General features: G+C 40.6%; 1 protein-coding gene and 1 long non-coding RNA gene across 2 annotated transcripts in view; one reads left to right on the top strand and one right to left on the bottom strand.

The window, feature by feature from the left end:
• Positions 1-21,339, top strand: part of GPC6 (glypican 6) — an 810,618-nt gene that overhangs the window by 714,102 nt on the left and 75,177 nt on the right. The window lies entirely within an intron of this gene.
• On the bottom strand, positions 1,011-17,887 carry LOC121060764. Its single transcript, XR_005814922.1, has 3 exons — positions 17,801-17,887; positions 3,250-3,341; positions 1,011-1,136 (listed from the first exon to the last, which is right to left on the bottom strand). It is a non-coding gene; the product is annotated as an uncharacterized LOC121060764 (long non-coding RNA).

Here is a 21,339-nt window from a genome sequence, read left to right as displayed (position 1 = left end):
ACTGGCGCCTTACTTGTTAATTTGAAGAACAGATTAGTCTATGAGTAGAGATGTGATTTAACAGGGAAAATCAAGAGGGCAGCTGACTTTCTGCCTGCCACTGCCTTGCTGAGCAGCACATTCTCATGGCACTCTTGCTGTGCTCCTCTAGCTAACTTAGCTCAAATAGACATAGTATTTGGTTAAAGTCAGGCCATTGCTTGAATGCTAAAAAATAACCAGTAAAATAAATTGGAAATAGCTCCATGCAGTCAGTGGCGTCAGTGGTTTTCTAATGCATGCACTAATTCAGTCCAGTTTCAAATCTGGGTACTTCAGTTCAGAGCTTAAGTTTAAGCATGATAAATCAAAGCACAACAGAAAGACAGACTTGAGATGGGAAGGAGAAGGAAGAGGTGTGATGGCTTTGGACTGAGCAGGGGTTTGCAGGGAGGCACACCATATCAACTGTCAGTACAGCACTTGTGGAAGGTCCCACACTGAACGACCTCAGGGTTGCTGTGAAGCTGCTGAGCTCTGAGTCACAGCCTCGCATGGGTAAGGAGCACCCTGGAAATGTGCAGAGGAGTGCTTGAACTGCTGAGGCCACGGAGGGTTGAGAGCTGCACATGAGCAGCGGAAATGCTGAGCTGTTCCCACACGCCCACCAGGGAAGGAAGAGCAACAGTGGCTGGGTGCTACTCTGGCACAGGCTCGTAGGGCAGCGAGGGAGAAGAGGACATAAAGAAATGCCTGATGTTGCACTCAACATTGCCAACTCACAGCAGGAAGACAGTTGCTTTTGGGGTCAGTGGATGAACTTTCAGAGGTGGTGATGCCCAGTGCTCCTGGCCATTTGGATGCCCCTCATTAGCTGGGCTCCTAGGGTGGTATGTCAAGGAGAAACATCCAGCAGCAGCTTTTCCTGGTCCCAGATACTAATTCTCAATTCTTGCTCTTCTCTTTCTCTGTGCCTTCACTGTCATAAAATTGGAAGAAAATTTATATTTATTTAATATTAGTCCCTTTAAAGTGCAAATAGAAGGGATCTTATATAACCAATGGATCAGTTTGCATTTGTGTTGGTGACACGGATCTTTTGACTTCCTCCTTGTACAGGGGTCACAAATTCAGCTCCTGCTCACATTGTCTTCTGCCTGCAGTTAATGATGTGCCTAGTTGGAAAAGTGTTGCAGAGTGGTCATTTAATTCATTTTGATCAAAGTCTACACCTCACATGTTCAATCAGAGTGAAAGTGTTTGTCTGGATGCAGTTTTCAGTAATCACTAGGGATAACGTACAAGCAATCCATCAGTGCTAGAAGTTATTCTTTAGAGGCCCTCTCAGGGCCCTGAACTGCTTATCATAAGCAGGACTGATGTATTACATTTTGTCCCCAATTTTTCTAAAAACTTGCAGAGCCATTTCTGGAATTATTCCAATATAGCAGGCTTGTAACTACCTTTGAGTCAAGGTCATATTGTGTAGTTAGGGTTCTGATATCTTACAATAACTTAAAACAATCACTGCATTCCTCCTGCAGCCTTGGCCAGAGAAAAATGTACACCCACACGTCCCAGGTTCTGCATGCACGGATACGCACCAAAGCTCAGCTGCAAGAGCTATCATTGCTCAACTCAACGCTTACATTGCAGTGTTTTTTTCATTGTAAATCCACTGAAGAGGAAAAAAAATCAGAACTTACACCCTGAAATCCTCTGTGAGCAGAAGTTAGATGACTTACTCTCACTCCCCTGCCAATGTGTCTACACATCAACATCCATAAGGACTAAAAGAGTGGCTGAATTTTTGTATCCATTTGGAAATGCCTAGGCTTAGACTAGAAATGTCTAGTCCTGACACCTCAGGATCTCCCATCTCTAAGCAGGTGTTGATGAGACATTACGAGGCTTCTCCATCATGAGGCAGGGATGTTCTGCCACCTGGCTGCAGAGTTCCTGCTACCCAATTCTGCAGTGTGTGTAGTCTCCAGGATAATTGCCCCATTTTACAAATTATGAATCCGAAACCATTAACTTATCTCATTATTTTCTGTAGCATTTTCCCCCTTTATGTGGGTAGTAGTCATAAATCATAATAATGCACAAGCAAAAAATGAATTGCAAAATGCAGTATTCAAGGGATGGAAACACCATCTTTTGCCCAGCTTCCTATCCACCTTCTGTACTGGACTTGTGCTCTGCTTAATTTTTAAGCAGCATAAATAATCAGACCCTGCAAATGCACAGAATAGGCCAATAACGTATCATGTGGATAAAATTGTTATGTCCTGTCTTACATTCCTGAAGCCATCCAGTCTCTTATAAATTTAGCAAAAGAATAGAAGAATAAATTTCAGTAGATTTCACTTGCCAAATAGATCTAAGACAAACTGTCTTAGCAACTGAACAGCAAACTGAACAGCAAAACATAGCCACCAAATGGCTTTTGGGGCCTGTATTTTTATAAGGCTGGAAGTTTCTGCTTGAATTCATAAATGTACTGTATTTTTTTTTAATTTATTTACTAGGTACTAGGAATTAGCAAATAGATAGTGGTGTTTGCAGTCAGTGTGTAACTGTGTGTCTGGAAGGTTTATTTACTTGCACTTTCAATTATGAAATTTATATGCATGCTGGTAGATGTGCGTGCATGTGCATATATATGTATACAGTCATATGCACATAAGGCATGGTCCCGCAAAATAAAAGTGCATCTACATCCAGATATGTAAAAGTCCATTCTTTTCTATAGAAATAGTTAGTATAAATGGCCAAATCCTCAATAATCTAAATGATTAGAAATTGTCTCACCGAAGTCTATATACGGAAGGCATTATTTTATGACCCTTACCTGCACATTTCAGTGTTATATAATATATGAACAAGAGCAGACTTTGCAATTAAAGATCATTGATCTTTGATCTTTTTTTAAACGAATAATGACAGTTGGAGGAAGGATCTCATGACATGCACCACTGTGTATTAGGGACAGCATGAAACTCAAAATAAGAAAAGCATTCAAACAAAAGCATTACGTTTTCTAAAACTGTCACAAGACAGACGGATCATTCCTTGGGCAAAGCCCTCTGTTCTGCAGTTCTGTGCTGCAGAATTCATCAGCCCTGGCTAGAGAGATGTCTTACTTAACAGCTGCAAGACATTTATCCCCAAAACATAGCCCTGTTCCATGTTCTCATTCCTAGTCTGCTGTATGCAGCTTGCTTTGTTTTCCAGCAATGTCCTGGCTCCTCTGCTAGTAACACTAACCATGTGGAATGGCTCTTTTCTGAGAGATGAAGCTGATGTGAGGCACTTTGGGTGGCCCTTCCTCCCTTGGATGTACTTTTCTCCTGGCTTATCTGTAATAGAGAAAGATTTGTCATCCGTATGCCTTGGAGTGCACTGCAGAGAGGCCTCTTATACGAAGCTTAAGGGGTGGAAGACACCTGTCTCTTCTAACAATTTGATATGAAAACAAACACATTGACCTAGAAATTCAATACCCTTGGATATGTGTTCTCTTATACTTCACTATCTGGAATAAAAGGGGTGTATATTCATTCTCTTGCTTCAAACTCAGTTAAAGTCTTGAAAAATGAAATGTCTTTCTGGTGACTGAATCCAATTTGTGTGTGAGATTGTGATATTTCAGGGAAAATGAGACCTGAAGGAAATTACTGGTAATTTTCTAACAAAATTAAATGCATTGTAAAGCTTGCAGTGATATCTGAGGATTTCTTCAATGCATGACCCAAGAGGAAAAAATGCAAGTGCCTACAGAGATTTTTTTCTTTCCCCTAAATTCTGCTTAAACAATCTGCTTCTTACCACAGGAAACAAGTTCCATACGTTTCAGATAGCTCTGTCATTCTCTTATTTCTTGCACCATCAAGCAGAGTTTTGGATAAGATGGGACTGGAGATATCCATACATAATATTGTCCATTTTTGAAAGGAAGGAAAGACATACAAAGCATGCAAAGACTCATATTTGTTTCTTGATAACTCATCTAAGAGCTCAGAAAGAAAGTGAGCAAGCGATTGATACAAACTGACTAGCTAAACAACTAAGCTGAATGTGAATAAGGGTATTTTATCTGGTTGTCAAAGGCATGCATCTAAAGCAACACAGTGTAATATTTTTTGTAAGTAAATCCATAAAAATTCTAATCAAAGAGGATGCCCTAATGGTAAAGGGATAAATAACTGCATAATGACAGTATTTATCAGAGAGGTAAGATTCTTCCAAACAACATGAGGCTCTACAAAGCAACTACACTCCAGAAAAGATACCTGCATCGTAAATAAAAATAAAAATAAAAATCCTTGTCTAAATGGAACAAAAAAGTCCAGAACAAGTGTGTCTTTAGTATCCTCTGTCCCCATGAATAATTGTTTTGTTCTTTAGTGTTGAAAGGATTGAATTTACTCTTATCCTTCCCCAGTATAGCAGATTTTTTTTTCTAATCAGTCAGAAGTATCTATCAATCTGCTATCAAATCTGCTTACCATTTTCTCAGCCATGAAAAGTCTGTGAGGGAACTGCAATGAACACAAGCTGGTATGTAACTTGTTACTACCTTCCTCATCATTTTTTGCTACACTGTCCTGCTTCTCCACAAAATCCTTAGGACTGAATATCATTTGCTGTTTAAAACAAGATGGATTTATGGGCCCTTTTTATCTTAGATACTAATAATTTTTATACCAGGCGTTCATAGAAAGGTATATATCTCTTGGCATACCAAGATATATTTTTACTGATTGTGTTTTCTTTTTAGTTTATTCTGCAAAAGCATCCAAAAGCAACTTTCTAAGTGCTTTCCAAGAACAGGATGGTTACTGCAGAATAACAAAGGTCTAAGAGCAACAGTAGACGTAGGAAAGGAGCCCAAATGAAGCAGAAATTGGGCAGAACTTCATTCTTGGCTTTGTTTTCACAGTGCCCTGATGCCACCAAACCTTTTTCTGTGGCCTTTTGCCAATGATTCATGTCACTGTAATAGTTTTGGCTTTGGTTACAGCTTTCAGCACCACAGCAGTTCCCTTGTTTATACTTATGGAAAGCAGCCTCTCTCCAATATGTTGTTCCGACTCCATCCTTCTCGGAATATTTTTGCTTGCAGTGTACGTATCCTACTGTGGAGCTGTTCTACCTGTTGTAGAGGTCTGGTACATCCTCACAGTGACCGCAACCTTCCAACCCATGAAGTGTGTTTCTGGGTTCACCCGTCATCTAACCCCTGCAGTTATTTATCACAATCCTTTCATCTTTTGTTGCAGACCCTGGGGTGACAGAGGCCACCTGAGATCCTGAAGCAGACAGTAGCATCAGGTTGAATACCTGTAAAAGCCACCCTAAAGAAAGCTGCCTTTGAAAAGCAACCTCCTTACCATTACCCTCATCTCTTTGGCTGCTCTACAGTAGGTCAGATCCAGCTGAAAATGAACCCCCTTGGAAGAGGAAATTGGTTTTCAACCAGCTCCTTCTGTCCCAGCAGCTCTTCCTGCACCTCCCTAAGGATGAGATTTTGTCCTCAATGGGGAGCAGAAGAACCCTTTTCAGTTGGCTTAAACTTGTTGTGTGACTGCACACTGAGCTGGGCAGGCCCATTTGACCAATCTTCTGCCACTGCTTTCTCATTCCTAGACTGTCTCTCAGAAGTTGTCTTCTAAAAGAAAATATAGAAGGCATCTGTATGCTTTAGGAGAAAGGATGTTGCTATGGCTGGTATAAGTATTACCAAATCCTTTCGGTACTCCTTTCTGGGTGGGAGAGGTAAATAATATTACCAAGGAAATCATTATTATTTACGTTATTAACTGTTATTTTACTTCATAAAGAAAAAGAAAGACCTCATGAGATACAAAGAGGACATAAAATGTGTCTTAATTGTTCCTTTTACTGAAGTAGAAGCCAGTTGACAGGTCTTAGGAGTTTGTTTTTTTAAGATACTGACTGTGACAATGCAAACTGCCTGTGTAAAGATTTCCCATCCCAGCAGATAGGATCCAGTATCCAGTGCCCAGCAGCCCATCAATATCAGATGATGTAACTTTTTCCTATTTTTTCCTTGAAAAAATATATGACAAATGTAAGCAGCATTTAAGGAAAGTGGACTTTGCTATGAGAATTTTTAGAATAGTATTTGCTTTTTTCTGCCTCCTCACTTTTTCTTCTCTTTTGAAAACATGAAAAAATTTCCCTCATAGATGCTGTCCTACTCCATTTGACACGCATTGATTTTTCTCCACCATGTTTCAAACAGAGCCAACACTGGCATGGCTCATTTTGTTTAATAGGAACAAAAATATCAACTTAATTACTACCTAGTCCTGTCATGCCAAAACATGACTATTTCTGTACCAACACTGTCAACAGATATTAGTACAGCATTGGGAATAATGGTTGTTCATTTGCTGCCGTGCACCCAGCCAAGGGGAAACAAGAGGGGTTCTTTTCTGCAAAAACTGAGAATAGGAATGAACAACCTCCTTCAAAACAAATTGTTGAAAAGATGCTTTGTGACTTTAGTAGGCCTTGGATCACGTCCCATTTGCTTGGCAGATATAAGTATTAATAATAATATTATTGTCTTAATTAAAAGTATAACATTTAAAGATGATTTTTTATATAGTTTTGCATCCAGAAAATTTGAAATCAGAGTTATTTTTGATAGCAAAACAGCATAGGGTAGAGACTAACATTTGTTCTTGCATTCTATGTTAGTGGATCTGCATCTTCTTTATGCTTGCCTGTATGAATCTAGAATGGCTGCAGTGAAATTGGTGCTCATATCCCAGACACATAGACAGGTTAGTTATAGCAGAATTTCACCAACATGTTATTCTGGTAAGCAGAGAAACTGGATTAAGTGTATCTGAATCTAGATTAAGAATTGCATGAAAACTGGCCTTGAGTGGCAGTGGAGGAGTTCAAGTGAGAGAGAAACCTGATGCACTTGGGGTGAACACTGAAGACGGGATCCAATGCGAACACCTTTGCAAGAGGTTAGCACCTGCACTGTAATCCCTAACGAAATGGGTTGGGTGGGATCTCCCTCCAGAAGTCTCCAGGACTGGCTGCATCTCTTCATTTAGTGTATATGGATTCAGAGGACTGTTTTCTTAAGTGCTTAGAATAGTAGGAACACATTAAAAGTTAGAGGGAATTGATCTCAAAACATCCCCATACGTCCCTAGTTTCCAGTCTCTGATTTTATGACATTCAGCAGTCTTATAGGGAAATATAATGAATCCATATTCACAAAGATCAAATGATCTTTCCTGTTGGAAAACACTCATTTTAGTAAATCAAAATTTCTTGAGGGAGAATTAATAGGATGGTTCCCTGGCTGCTGGCCTAGAAGCCTTGCCAATGTACAGCCAGCCAGCAATCTTTCTGTGAAGAATGTTCCATTTTTTAATTTTTCACCTTCAGTTAAAACAATTTTTTTTCCTCCTGTGAAAGTTTTAGTGGGCACAGATCTTTTATTTTCTGGCCAGCATTATCTGTGTGTTATTATTAGTATTTATGATGATTACAACTTATCAGGCTAGTGGCCTTGTGTGATGAACATTAGCTTTTATATTACTTTGACCTTCTCTAGACTGGATGAACATTTTTACTCTTGGTTTCCCAATCATTTTAAAGAACAGGACATAGATAATTTAGAAGAGTTAAGGAGCTCAAGTGTAGGATTTTACAGCACTGCGTCTATCCTATTGATTAGTTCTGTTTCATCCCTGCAATATACTTACTGCAGCTAGGCAAACATACAGAAATTGTTCTTTCCTTTCAAGAGGAGTGTCAAAACAATAAACGGATAAGTCATACCAGCTGTATTGATTTGTGACAACCTTGATGTGCACAATCATTTGGGATTCAAACATTTATCTGGGGAAAAAAAATATATATATTTGCTACATTGGGCCTTATTGAGAGAAAATGATGTTAGGCATCTAAAAATTCTCCACATAGTGGCTGGCTTTTAAAAGTAATTAAATAACTGCAGTAAATTTCCATGTTAATCAATAAAATGAAAGGCAAAAATCAATTTTGTCTGTGCAAGTGTGTGTGACACCTCCCTAAGAGCCACACCATTGGGATGGATTCATGCCAGCATAACCGGCCATAGGTTGATTGTTTATTTATGGCAAGGAAAAGCATAAAGTCAGCTTAGTGACAAAGTAGCTGGAAAGATGTTAGTGATAGGATGCCTATTTATAAATCTGGCATCAGTACCTGGGAAATGTGTGTTTCAAATCTTTATAACAATTATGGTTTCCTACATAAAACGGGGAAAATTTCTCTTTTGTTCAGAAGAACAAAAGGCAGAATTTACCAAAAGAACTAAGAAGCAGACAGATGTTCTCTGATAACCATGGCAACCACAAGGAATTTGCCACCTAGACTTGGGATTAGCAAGGTATCATTATTGTAGCATAAAGAAACTAATAACTTTTCATATTCTATTTCCTCCTTCCTCTACTGGAATAGATGATGAACCTTAACACCTAGGCAGCCTCCCCATGCCACCCACAGTTTGACAATCTTTTCAGGGTTATAGAATGTTAAATTATAAATTGTATGGTGTTTGAAAGCTTACACTTATAACTTCTGCAATGCAGCATACAAGATGATGTTTCACTATAGATTTATTCAAAAACATAAACATTTCTTTGGTGCTTTATTCCTTAATTATTCACAATACTTAATGATTATTTTGTGTTGCCTTTTTTGTTGTTGTTTGTTTCTGTTTTTGTTTTGGGGGTTAGTATGATTGCTGAGCTCATGTTACAGTAGAATGATCTAATACCAATCAAAAAGCTTGGTTTTGAGTGATAATAGTAAACTCAGAGCCCGTCATTGCCTAAAAAAATATTTGAATTTTTTCTTATACTCATCACTTGATGCCATTTTACTGATCAGTCACACAGAACTATGAGGTCCTTCTCGGATTTTCTGTAACAGTCTTCATCTTACCTGTGTACTAGCGCACTCTTTCACCTCATAATTTACCCCTATTCCCAGATAACAGATCATTTATGAAAAGGTAACAACAGTGAAATCTTAAGCATAGAGTCCTGTGGACTATTTTAAAAAGTCTTTGGAGCAAAATCATAAGCTTTCTACAACTCAGGCTGTAAACTTAACTCCTAGATAGCTGAAGTGAATTGAAGCCCAGCCACAGAGTCACAGAAAAAGACTGGTTTAGGAAGGGACCTGTGGAGATCCTCAGGTGTTTAGTTGTTCACATGGTGAATATTTTTCTTATAGCCAAACAGAAATTTGTGCCCACTGCATCATGTCCTGTCACTCCACACCCATGTGAAGTTCCCCCACCTTCTCTGAATCTACCTTTTAGGCACTGAAGACTGTGATGAGATCTCAACTGAACCTGCTTTTTGGTGGCTGAGCAAACCCAGTTCATTCAGCCTTTCCTTATCCAAGTTCTCCAAACCTTTTGAAGAACTTATCCAAGTTATCCAAACCTTTCATCATCCAGGTGGCTCTCCACACATCTAACTAATTGACTTGCCGAGGCGATCGGCTCTGGGGCAGACGCGTTCTGCAGCGGAGCGGGGGATCGGGACAGGCAGTGCTTTTTTTTTCCGGCATCGAGGCCACTCGAGGGAGCTGCCAGGACCAGGCAGCCCTCACGAGGGAGGCTGATGAGGCGTAGGCGGAGCCAGCAGCGCCCCCTCCCCAGCCGTTCAAAAGCAGCCGCTAGGGAGCGTGGCGAACAGGGCGGGCAAACAGGGCGTGGCACGTCAGAAGGGAGTAGCGCGGCAATTCGCACAGGCAGGGCGAGCAGAGAGGGCCCCTCGCCGGTCTTTTGCAGTGGTCTTTCCCTTCGGTACCTGTAACCTGCCTGCGAGGAACCTGGCCATGGTTTCAACCAGACAGAAAACCAGGACCTCCGTATCTCTTGCGGCCTCTCCAGCCACAGTCACCGATGTGGCTACTCAGACAGAGGGCTCGGGGAAACACACAGCCATCCAGGTCTTGGGCTGCAGGTTGTGCCCGAGTCTTCTGTCAGTATCCGACAGCAGCGGCGAGGGCTATGCCTGTGGGAGGTGTGCCCAGGTTGAAGAGCTGCTCAACCAGGTAGCGGAGCTTCGGGAGGAGGTGAGCAGGCTCAGGAGCATCAGGGAGTCAGAGAGGGAAATTGCTGGTGGAGATGTACTCTTCCCTCTCTGAGACAGACTCACGAGCCTGCCATAGCACAAATGTCTCCTGCTACGCAGAAGACAAAAGTTCCCTCATCCCACCAGGCAGCAGGAGGGGACCTAGGCCAAGGGAGGCAGGTTCCTGTTCGGGGGGTAGGCGAGCCCTGTCCCTGCCCACCTCACCTTCCCATCTACCCTTATATAACAGGTACAAAGCTCTAGAACATGACAACCAGAACAACGAAGCAGGCGAAAGCCTGTCCCGGTTGGTAAGGATGCCTAAGGCAAGGTCCCCTACCCCCCACATTGCTACATCATCTGTCAAAAAAGAAAAAAGGGTTATTGACATGGGGGACTCCCTTTTGAAAGGGACAGAGGGCCTGATATGCCAACCGGACCCTACCCACAGGGAAATCTGTTGCCTTCCTGGGGCTCGGGTGAGAGACTTCGCTAGGAAAGTCAAGTGCCTGGTACAGCCCACCAGCTACTACCCGCTACTGGTCTTTCAGGCTGGTAATGACGAGGTAGCAACGAGAAGTCCGAGAGCAATCAAAAGGGACTTTAGGGCTTTGGGGCAACTACTTAAAGGATCAGGGGCACAGGTTGTGTTTGGCTCTGTCCTTCCGATAGGAGGGATCGAAGCTGACAAGCAGACTCATCACGTTTACACGTGGCTTCGGGACTGGTGCAACCGGCAGAATTTTGGGTTTTTAGATCACAGGAAGGTCTACGCGACCCTGGGCCCACTGGCACCAGATGGGATGCGCCTCTCTCAGTGAGGGGTGAGGATTTTTGCTCAGGAGTTGGCTGGGCTGATAGATAGGGCTTTAAACTAAAGTCGAAGGGGGAAGGGGATAGAACCAGGCACGCCGGTGATGAGCTAAGAGATGGTGTGCTAGAATCAGAGGGACTGTGTCCTAGTGAGGCCCTTCGGTCGGATACACAAGGTGCTGCGTGTAGGGAGGCGCATTTGAAGTGCTTCTACACAAACGCATGCAGTATGAGGAATAAAATGGATGAGCTGGAAGTCTTGGCCCAGTCCCACAGCTACGACATCATTGGCATAAGCGAAACCTGGTGGGATGAGTCCTGTGGCTGGTGTGTTGCAACAGATGGTTACAGGCTCTTCAGGAGGGACAGGCAGGGTAGGCGAGGTGGTGGGGTGGCGATGTATGTGAAGCATGGGCTGGACTGTGTGTAACTTCAAGTCAGCGATGGCAAAGTTGAGAGCCTCTGGGTAAGGATTAAGGGACGAACAAATAAAGGGGATGTCGTTGTGGGAGTCTATTACAGACCACCTGGCCAGGATGACAACGCCGATGAATTATTCTTTGCAGAACTAAGAGATGCCTCGAGATCGACTCCCCTCGTCCTAATGGGGGATTTTAACTTGCCAGACGTCAACTGGGATCACCACACAGCTGACATGAGCAAGTCCAGGAGGTTCATGAAGCACCTAGATGATAACTTCTTGGTGCAGGTGCTAAGTGAGCCAACTAGGAAAGGCGCCCTCCTAGATCTGTTGCTGGAGAACAGAGAGGGTCTTGTGGGAGACGTGGCAATTGGCGGCCGTCTCGGTCATAGTGACCATGAAGTGGTTGAGTTCAGAATCTATGGTGACAGAAGGAAAACAGCCACCAAAACTTCAGCCCTGGATGTGGGGAAAGCAGACTTCAGGCTGCTCAGGGAATTAGTCAGCAAGGTCCCCTGGGAAACTGCTTTTGAAGGCATTGGTGTCCATCAGTGCTGGTCCATCTTCAAGCACTGCCTCCTAAAAGCTCAAGATCAGGCGATTCCAAAATATCGGAAGTCAGGCAAGCGGGGCAGAAGGCCGGCCTGGCTGACCAGGGATCTTCTACTGGAGCTTAGGCGAAAAAAGAAAGTGTACAGCTGCTGGAAGGAGGGTCAGGTGACGATGAAGGAATATAGGGATGCTGTTCATGTTTGTAGGGAGAAAATTCATGTGGCCAAAGCCCAACTAGAGTTGAAGCTGGCCACGTCTGTGAGAGACAATAAAAAAGGGTTTTTTAGATATGTTAACAGAAAAAGGAGAACCAAAGAAAACATAGGTCCGCTACTAGATGGGGAGGGTCTCCTCACAGACAATGACATAGGCAAAGCAGAGACGTTTAATGCCTTCACCTCTGTCTTCAACGCTGATGATGGGCTTCGGGACCCAGGGTACCCTGAGCTGGAGGACCATGACGGTGGGAATGACAAACTCCCAACCGACCCTGAACATGTGCGGGATTTGCTGCTCCACCTGGATCCATACAAGTCTATGGGTCCGGATGGGATTCATCCCAGGGTGCTTAAAGAGCTGGCTGACGTCATCACTGGACCTCTCTCAATTATTTTTCAACGATCTTGGGAATCTGGTGAGGTCCCATTGTACTGGAAGCTGGCATATGTTGTGCCAATTTTCAAGAAGGGTAAGAAAGAAGCCCCTAGCAATTACAGGCCTGTCAGTCTCACGTCAGTGCCTGGTAAAATTATGGAGAAGATGATTCTTGAAGTTATTGGAGCGCACCTGGGGTACAATGCAGTCATTAGTCCCAGCCAACATGGGTTCATGAGGGGTAGGTCCTGCCTAACAAATATGATTTCCTTTTATGATAAGATCACTCATCTAGTCAATCAAGGGAAATCAGCTGATGTGATCTTTTTGGACTTCAGCAAAGTTTTTGACACGGTTTCCCATAGGATCCTACTGGACAAAATGTCCAGCATACAGCTAAACAAAACCATCATATGATGGGTGAGCAATTGGCTGACGGGCAGGGCTCAAAGGGTTGTGGTAAATGGGGCCACATCTGGCTGGCGGATGGTCACTAGTGGGGTCCCTCAAGGCTCCATTTTAGGGCCAGTCCTCTTCAATGTCTTTATAAATGATTTGGATGTAGGACTAGAAGGTGTTCTGAGCAAATTTGCCGACGACACTAAACTTGGAGGAGTTGTGGACTCGGAAGAGGGTGGAAAGGTCTTGCAGAGAGATCTGGACAGATTGGAGAGCTGGGCGATCACCAACCACATGAAGTTTAACAAAATCAAGTGCCGGGTCCTGCACCTGGGAAGGGGCAACCCTGGCTGTACGTACAGACTGGGCGATGAGACGCTGGAGAGCAGCCCTACAGAGAGGGATCTGGGGGTTGTGGTTGACAGCAAGTTGAATATGAGCCAGCAGTGTGCCATGGCAGCCAGGAGGGCCCACCGTATCCTGGGATGCATCAAGCACGGCATCGCTAGTCGGTCGAGGGAGGTGATTGTCCCGCTCTACTCTGCGCTAGTGCGGCCTCACCTCGAGTACTGTGTGCAGTTCTGGGCACCACAGTACAAAAAGGACATTAAACTGTTGGAGAGTGTCCAGAGGAGGGCGACGAAGATGGTGAAGGGCCTAGAGGGTAAGACGTATGAGGAGCGGCTGAGGTCACTGGGCCTGTTCAGCCTGGAGAAGAGGAGGCTGAGGGGGGACCTCATCGCAGTCTACAACTTCCTCGTGAGGGGGGGTGGAGAGGCAGGTGACCTATTCTCTGTTATCACCAGTGACAGGACCCGTGGGAACAGTGTTAAGCTGAGACAGGGGAAGTTTAGGCTGGACATCAGGAAGAGGTTCTTCACCGAGAGGGTGGTCGCACACTGGAACAGGCTCCCCAGTGAAGTAGTCACTGCACCAAGCCTGTCTGAATTTAAGAAGAGATTGGACTGTGCGCTTAGTCACATGGTCTAAACTTTTGGGCAGACCTGTGCGGTGCCAGGAGTTGGACTTGATGATCCTTATGGGCCCCTTCCAACTCAGGATATTCTATGATTCTATGATTCTAACTCTATGAAGGGCTAGAAAAATGTTGATTATCTTGACACAGCACGCAAGTTTCTCTACATTTGGCAGTAGCAAGAGACTATGGAGCAGTAAGTACTCAAGGAAAAGAAAAAATAGGATGAGGATAAATGTTCTTCCATAACTAATTCTCGGTAAACAGACAATAAGAATGACAAGTTTGTTAGGTTTAAGCTAGGTTCTTACAAAAGAGGATATTTTCATAGAAGGCACCACACTTATTAGCAGAGCGATTATGCATAGACTAGATGTCACTAAAGGTTGAATTTATTTTTGAAATAACCAAAGATTTTCTTGAAACAAATTGCTTATAAAAGTGAAAAAGCATTATTTCTCAAGAAGATATAATAGATAGATCATTAATAATGTTTTCAAAAGTGTGCCATAAATTCTATCGGGTTTGGAAGAAGTTCTACAGCAGAAAATACTAGGGAATAGAATGAAAACCAGTGCAGAAAGTATGATCACAGTAAATGCTGAATATGAGGAGACACTTGAAATAATATGTCAAGACAGACATGGGAGTTATGAATTATAAATCAGTTGTGAAAAGAAGATAAGGAAATCAGAAGAATCAAGAGAATTGAGATGATTTTCTGAGTCAGAAATTTGGGCTAAAAAGGTACCTGCAAAACAACATTAATGAATTCCTACTTTAAAAGTTTTATTCATTCTAGACATCACAATACCAGTGAGCTCTTTTAAACAGAAATAAAGAAAGGAACAAAATACCCAAGGAAATAGTTTTAAAAATATATTAAAAAAAAAAAAAGTTAAAAAGTGTGACGGCACAAACTAAAGGAGTATATGATAGATGTCTGTAAATATCCGAGAGATTTAAAAAGAATAAGAAGAAAATAATAGTACTGTTTAAGATGATAAGGAATAACTGAGTGAAATTAAGCAGAAAAAAATACACCACATAACTGGATAAATATAGTGAGGTGAGGCAGACAATATAATGTCTCCCTAAAAAATAAAGATGGGAGAAACATATCTAAGCTATTTTAAAATTGTACTGGACAGATCACAAGGAAATGTATACTGTAGACAGTCATTCTGCATTGGCAGTGGAATGGCTGAAAAGATCTTTGAGATTCTACTGTCTATGACTACCAAGATAACAAAAAAACTATACTCTGGATAGTTTTTCTAAGGAAAGAATGCATTAAATAAGAAATTTCAGACTGTAATTTACTATCTTCAGCCATCTGAGAATATCTCATCAAAGTAAAGTCAGAAAGATGTATGTTTTTTTCAGTATTTCAAACTGCATATCTTGAAAGAATTACAGATCAGTATATATTAACATAAATTTAAAGAATAGGCTATAGCAGGAAGTATATGGGCATGTATCAATGAGATTTATCTTATTTACTAGCTATAATTTCTGTGCCTGATGATGGAGCTATTTAAACACCTCTTGGCATAAGGAAGAAGCAATAAGACAAAGATTTTATAAATGTGCTGCATTTTATTCATTGATTCATGTCAAACATTCAGACAGAATTCTCAACAACATTTGGCAACAACATTTGCTAAAAGTCCTGTTCAGAACATCTTGCATTCAGCTCCCATAGGGTAGTAGAGTCATAATAGTAGACAAGGATTATCATTTTGCATAGTCTTTGCTCCTTTGTTTTTACATAAGTGAACAAAATAAGACATACTCTAACAACATTTCACTAAATTATTTAGAATTGCTCAAAATTATTGAAAGACAAAGAAGTGAAATCACTTTAATATGGTCATTTTTTTCAATACATGGGAGAAAATTCTGTGTTATGTGAAATGCTCAAAAAGCTAGTGAACCTACTGTTCAACCTACAAAATTAATTTTGTTGCTATCAGCTTCAATAAGATGACAACTGCCTGTCAATATCTTTTTCATACATATATTGTACGTTGTATTAAAGTGATTTTTTGCGCTGTTCTACATAAAAGTTAGAGACCATCACAGTGCAAGTGGTAAGAAGTTCTCCATTTTTATTGGTAAAGAAAATGTTAGCTCATTCTTACCATTGTCAATTTATTTTTTCTTTTTTGAGGGAGCAGTAAGTGATGTTGCCGTGAATCAAGATAACAGTTTACACTGTTGCAGACGTGAGTTTGCAACTCCACCTCCTAAGGAAACAAACAAAAAAAAAAAATTAGGAAGTCTTCAGGGGAAGACTGGGTATTTCAATGTTATATGCCAATACTTCTGTGGAGTTTAATGATAGGTGGAGGGGAAATCTGTCAATTAAGCCTCATCAGAATGGAACCATATAGTGTTCTCATATGAATAATAATGTGAAAAGGGGAATGTGGACCCTAGCAAAAATAGTAGTATTGGCATCACTGCCATGCTTTATTCTGGTTTTATGAGAAAAAATTCTTAACACCTCATTAAACATGAGGTGGCGTTTTACTTTCCCCTGCTTGAATTTTTTTAGGAAATCATAATCTAGCAGTACGAGTTTTGGCAGAGAATTACACAGACTCCTTTCCACTGTTATTATATTTCCAAAAAGTCAATATGTACCTATAATTCACTTTTCAATTTTTGTTTATTTTGTTTCATTAATTTACCATCCAACGCTCTAAAGATTTTATGGCCATTATTTATATTCAGTGTCATGATGGAAAATTCACTGAGTTTTACCTACATGATTTGGTAAATACAACTCAGACTGCTGCCTTTCCCTGCCCTTGGTCAGAAGGTTGGGAAGGTATTAAATGTATTGAAGGTATTGAAGGTATTGAATGAGCAGTGCTTAGCAGTCCAGCATATTTACAGTTATATCCTTTTCTAAAACTGCCTTTGCCATTCTCAAGGTAAACCACAATTAGTCTCTCAGTCTGTTTACAACTCATTCATCTCTCTTCTCATGCAGTCCATAGGCTTGTGCATAGACAAATCCTTAGAAGCTTGCCAAATAAAATTAATCCTTACATTTTTTCACAAGAGACTATGTGAACAAATGTTTCATGTTCTTTCATTAATGTTGGATCAAATATATGGGACTAGAAAAAATAGTAACCTCCTGGAAAACAAAATAGATTAGATCTTTCTCCATTTTTCCTTGAAACGAGATATACCTTAGGATTTCATGAAGGATATGCAATTCAGTAATTTAGCACTTCTTGTCTCTGTAAAGAAAATATGTTTTTAGACAATTAATCCACAGACGTGTTTCTGGATTTCTCTGCGGAAAGCTCAGTCACTGGTGGGATTTCACTGATAATGTAAAAGTAGGATAACAAAGATGTGCATGAAAGGAAAAAGATGTTATAGCCAAACTAACAGACAACAAAAATGCCTTTCCTTACCAGCTGCCTGAGTCTTTAAAGGAACAAGATACAAAGCACCAAAAAGAAAACTTTTTCTAAACTTTTTCTAATTTTTAAATTTTTTTTCGAAAAATTTTCTAACATTTTCTTAATGATAAGAAGGTGGCAAGAGAAAGAAGGCACTGATTGGTTTTAAAGGAACTTTCTATTTCAGTCTGGTTTGGGCTGTTTTTTTCAGTTATCAGATGTCTCACAAATAAGTGTCCTTGTCCTTTCTCCTGTAACCTGTGATTTACTAGAAAGCTTTCCAGAAACCTTCCCTGAAGGAAATGTAACATCAGCAAGAAAACATTACTTTTGGTATCAGCAGCATGCACCTAGCAGGAAAGGCTGTGGCACTGAGAGTTGAGTCTAGTGTGCCATGTGCTCTACACCTTCTCAGGGCTATTTTATGAGCCCATGTCCTCAAGTGAGCAATTAGCCATGCTTTTTGTTTCCAAGATGCTAACAAACCCATGAAGCAAGAATGACTTACCTAAACAGAATTCTTCAATGACTCACCCTGCAGATAGATGCCAGCTCTTTGTCAGGTGCTGTAGTGTATGGAGAACGAAGACGTATTTAGCCTAAGCAAAGCAGATTTTGAAAAATGTAAAAGTTACAAAATTAAATATACATAATTGAACAAAACAGACCAAATTTATTCATGAAAAATAGGCAATTGAATAATCTGTCAGTTTTCAGTTTTTTATCGCACAAGCCGTAATTAAGCTCCCACTATCTAACATATGAGCTGATTGAGCAATTTTTTAAACCCACACAGAGTACTACTGAACTGGATTAGGTTTTATTTGGGTTCAAGGGTCCTGTTCCCAAGAATTAAGATTTAAGACTGAGACATATAGATTTTCTTAACTTCATTTTGAAAGCTTTCCAGCTTCTCCTGTAATAGTATTCATAGCATTTTTAGGAGAAAAAAAGAATCTTGGGACAACAGAGTGGTGTGTATGTTGTTATATAATTATAGATTTTAAGAGCTATAGATTGTGAAGAACTATTACATCATTTTGACTGACTTTTCATAAATCTCAGGTCATTAATTTCATCTGATTTTCACTATATTCAATCTAAGAGCTTTTATTTCATTAAATTTCATAGGTTGTATTGTGTGCATGTACTGCATGTGTTCATGCAGAATTGTGCAAGTGAATAACAAGGTCTAGAACTAGAGTGAGAATTATGGCTAAGTTATGGGTAGCAAGCAAAAGGATACAACCTAAAGAACCAAGGGAATATTCTCTAAGTGAGGAATTAACCCAGAAATTGTTTTTTGTCTTTTTATTTTTATTTTCTGGAGATCAATATTAAGGATGGGAAATTCAGTCTGAATTTTAGTCTGAGAGCTATCTCAAAAACTACAGTAGTAATTATGTTCCCAAGAGGCTTGCACACTCTCAATAATATCACTTTCTTGTTGTTGGAAGCTTATTTGAGTCTAGGGCTGTCAGATATCATCTGGATAGGTTTAATTTAATATTAGGGACAGCAATGGTTAGATTAAGGGTAGCAGGAAAAGCTCAATCGGAGACTAAGAAAATCATTTTGGAGTTCATAGGAATGTCACTTGTTCTTTTGCTTGGTTGAGCTACCAGAAGGAGACAGGAGTAACTTAGCAGTCTAGCCACCACTAAATCAGGCGTGGACTCACACATCTGCTTGAAACCAAAAAAATATACTATAAATCCTTGAAAAACATTTGTTTTCGGTTTGTGCAAGAGTTTGTCTAAATTTTGCAATTGACCAAGCCTTCTCGTCTGAGCTGAACCCTAAAATGAACTCTAACTGGAAGCACAGCTACTTGAGCCAGCCTCAGAAATAATGTTGCAGAATTAACCTGTTTTACCTTTCAAACCTCTCTCATCCCAACGTTTATGTCATTTATCAGCCTCTGCTTCTTCAGACAGGTCCCTGTAAAGGCCTTATTTTAACACCGTCTCCCAGCTCCAAAACAAAAATACAGACTGCTGATATACAGAAGTATCTTTTAACAGTGAATCTGTGGATACTTTCAAATTGTTAATAATAGATCTGAGTTTGCATCTCTTCATACTATTCGTTTTGAAGTTGAAGGCATTTTGCTTGAGGTAAGACTATTCTGACAATTAAAGATGTGGTTCTTGTTCAGTCAGGGATGATGCACTTTCTGTGACACGGATGAGATTCTGCTTCAAGATTTAACTCAGAAATAGTGCTCCCTACCATCAGAAGTAACAATAAGTAGACTCATGCTACCACCTATTCTCATGAAAGGTCTCCAGCTCCGTTCTCATGCCAACAATTGCCTATTTACTGACCTCTACTTCAACATACACAGTCCATTATCTCCAACATGTACTTGAACTGAGCACCAGACTTGTCCAACTTGGTAGTTCCCAAACTAAAGAGTGCTGGTGCAGAGGAACCTTTCCCTAAATTAAGCTGTGGGCTATTCCTGCAATGAATAAATAAAACCTGATTATTTTATGCATTAACCCCAATCTCAAACTTAAGCCCAAACTAAGCCAAAACCACCAAAATCTAGCCACCAAGACTTTTGCCATAACAATGCCTAGTACTGGTTGTGGCAGCTAGTATTTAGGCTGGTCACATTGCTCAAAAAGTTCAAAGGCATAATAAATGATTTATACAAGTCATTCCAAACTTGTGAGGGACGAAATCCTTTACACTAGACCAAACTTCCGATGTGAAAAAATTGCTAACTCACTGGAGAGACCTTTAAGTGTGTGCATGTACAGCTGTATATGTGTGTATCTGTGTAAGTATATTTCTTCGCATGTTTAAAAGCTGTTATGGTTCCTCTGTCAGAGTTAGGTGTTGTTTTTGCAGTGTTCCCCCAAAAATTGTTTAAACTAAATAATTTTAAAATAATGTATAGCCAAAACAGCATCTCTGTTTGAAACTGAATTGCTACCATCTCACCATTTCTCACAGTTAGCGACAAGTTTTATACACCCCACACCAAAAAATAGGCATTCCCCTCTTACTAGTCTAAAAGTACAGAGAAATATTAGACCCAAATTTAAAGAAGTACTTAGGTACAAAATGCAACGTAGTTTCTATTTCAGTGGGATTTTAGGCATGCATTGACTGCATACAAACTGTTAGCATACTATAACCCTCAGGTCAGGCTGTGCATGGGAGTTTGCTTCTCAAATCCTAGGGTGAGGCACCAGCCTCTTCTTCCTAGACATCCACAGACACATTTCTGTAGGAAGGAAGGAGATGGTCATGCAGGCTGGAAAGGAGCCCCAGGACTCTCCAGAAAAATGCAGAGCTAACACAGGACAATGGGGTGCTCTGTGCCTTCTCTGCATAACTGCTGCAAGACTGGTATTTATGGCAGCAAATCACAAGAGGAGTCTGTTTTGGGAGGAAGCCTGTTTAGTACCTTTTGGAGCCTAAGTCTGAGGGATAAAGAAGACAGCATGTGAAGGTTTTTGTTTATCACGTTAAAATTGCAAGTGGTATCTGTTTAAATCTGCTTGGATGCTGGAAAGTCTGAAATGCTAACGTATGAGAAGGATCAAATATGATGTTCAAAGGTATAGTATAAATGCAAGTTTATCACATCACAGAAATTGTGGCTAATCTTTGTCCATGTGTAGACATGTGAGGTATGGCAAAATGTTTTTTACAGTTATTAATTTCTTTACAGTTGCTTTGTTTTTACTTGTTAGTGAACACTACTAGCTAAAATTGCTTTTGAGAGGGCCTCAAAAGCAAAATAAGGAAGCAATTGTTTTTAAATTCCAAAACAAAGAATATGTTTTCTTGCATACAACTTTCAACCACATTTTGAAAATGTAGCAGGGCAAACATGGTTTATACCTATACACTATGGCAGAAATCCAATATTCATCTGCTGTTCGTATTGCAAGAAAATGAGATCATTAAGGTCAGAAAGAACAGCTGCTTTAATTATAACACCCTGATATATCATATCAAAGTTTTCATCATCTCATACAAACTCTAAGAACATACCTCAGGGATTCATTTCGATCATCCTGCTTTTTT

Source organism: Cygnus olor, chromosome 1 (genome assembly GCF_009769625.2).
Source record: "Cygnus olor isolate bCygOlo1 chromosome 1, bCygOlo1.pri.v2, whole genome shotgun sequence".
NCBI lineage: Eukaryota > Metazoa > Chordata > Aves > Anseriformes > Anatidae > Cygnus > Cygnus olor.
Note: the sequence above shows the minus strand (reverse complement) of the source record. Positions and strands in the feature narration are given on the sequence as shown.